This window comes from Calidris pugnax, unplaced genomic scaffold (assembly GCF_001431845.1).
Source record: "Calidris pugnax isolate Ruff unplaced genomic scaffold, ASM143184v1 scaffold113, whole genome shotgun sequence".
Classification (NCBI taxonomy): domain Eukaryota; kingdom Metazoa; phylum Chordata; class Aves; order Charadriiformes; family Scolopacidae; genus Calidris; species Calidris pugnax.
Window position 1 is genome coordinate 906,681 of NW_015090879.1, and position 2,267 is coordinate 908,947.

Sequence of the window (2,267 nt, forward strand, 5' to 3'; positions counted from 1 at the left end):
GACACTGCTGCTTATTTATATACACACTCTAAGAGCCCCTGCTGTTTTTAATGCATGACACTAAAGGACACTCTGTGTGTGTGTGTGTGTGCATAAAAGTATATATACAGTCTCACAACATATACTGCTGTTTGTAATATATACACACTAAAGGACACTGTGTGTGTGTGTGTGTGTACACACATATATATATGTAAAAGTATATATACAGTCTCACATATCTATATATGTGAAAGTATATATACAGTCTCACAACATATGCTGCTGCTTATAATATATACACACTGAAGGACACTCTGTGTGTATGTGTGTGTACACATATATATGTAAAAGTATATATACAGTCTCACAACATGTACTGCTGTTTATAATATATACACACTAAAGGACACTCTGTGTGTGTGTGTCTGTATATCAGTACATATACCCCCTCCCAACAGACACTGCTGTTAATATATGCACACTAAAGGACACTAGCCTGTGCTTGTGTGTATATATATATATATATATAAAAAGAGGTATATACCACACACCACCACCACCACCACCCCCAACATCCACTGCTCTTTATAATATATGCACACTACAGGACACCGCTCTGTGTGTGTGTGTGTGTATTTAAAAAAGTATATATACCCCACCTCCTCCACAAATGGACACTTTTATAATACAAGCACACTACTACTTTGGTGTACTGTGAATATATATATATATATATATATATAAATAAAAGTTTATGTACACCCCATCCCAACAGACACTGCTTTTTATAATAGATGCCTGCTAAAGGACACTATGTGTGTGTGTGTGTGTGTGTGTGTTTACATACATATATATAAAAAAGTATATATACACACACACCCCCAAACAGACCCTGCTGTTTATAGTACCCACATTAAAGGACACTATGTGTGTGTGTGTGTGTGTGTGTGTATAATAGTATATATAAACTCCCCCAACAGACCCTGCTGTGTATAATACCCACATTAAAGGACACTCTGTGTGTGTGTGTGTGTGTGTGTGTGTGTTTTTACATACATAGAAAAGTATATATACACCCCCGCCAAACAGACCCTGCTGTTTGTAATACACACATTTAAAGGACACTCTGTGTGTGTGTGCGTGTGTGTATAATAGTATATATAACCCCACACCCCCCCCCAACAGACACTGCTGTTTATAATATATACACACTACAGGACACTATTCAGTGTGGTTTTGTGTGTGTAAAAAAAAAATATATATATATATATATATAAGTATATATACAACCCCCAACTGCTGTTAATATGTGCAAAGTAAAGGCCACTTCTGTGTGTGTGTGTGTGTGTGTGTGTGTATTAAAAGGCGTATCTACACCTTCCCCAGCAACAGACACTGCTGTTTGTAACACATACATACACAGTACACTACTCTGTGTGTGTATAAATATGTAAAAGTATATATACATCCCCCCCAACAGATACTGCTGTATACATGTGTATGTACACACAGCGACACACAGAGCCTGTTGGTGGGGGGGTGTGTGTGTGTGTGTGACCAGCAGCCTCTCAGTGTCTCTGTGTGTGAATGTGTGTATAAAAGCAGTGGTGTCTGCTGGGGTGTATCAATGGCAGTGTGGGGCTGTGTGTATGTATAGAAATATATATTTATATATATATATTTACGTGTGTCTAGATAAATAATAGTATATAATAAATATTAATAATTAATAATAATTAATAATATATATTAAAAAAATCAATAAACCAGCAGTCTGTGTTAATATAAAACCACAGTAATGGCTGTGTTTTATACACAGAAAAACAGAAATGTCCATTATTGGGGGTGTATATCTATATATATTAAAAATATATATGTAAAAATCGAAAAAACCAAATAAATATATATACATATAAAAAAACACATACATATATGTCTATAAATATAAAATAAACCCCCAGCAGGCTGTGTACGTCCATACACCGGGGGATGGCCCCGTGCGCGCGCAGTTCCGCGCTGTCCCCACCAGGTGGCGCCCCACTCCACACTGTGGGTGCCCCCGCCCGGGATTGGGGGGACCCTGGGAGGGGGAAAAAGAGGAGCGAGGCCAGAAATCAATCCCGCCCCCCCCCAGCCCCTGCAGCACCCGGGCTTTGGGCTGTGACGACAGGGTTGCCCACACCAGCCCCTCACCTTGCACAGGGCCGTTCTCCAGCAGCTCCTTCATGATCTCCTTCTCCTGCAAGAAGAACAGAACTGGGTCAGAGCGGGATCGGGACCCCCGG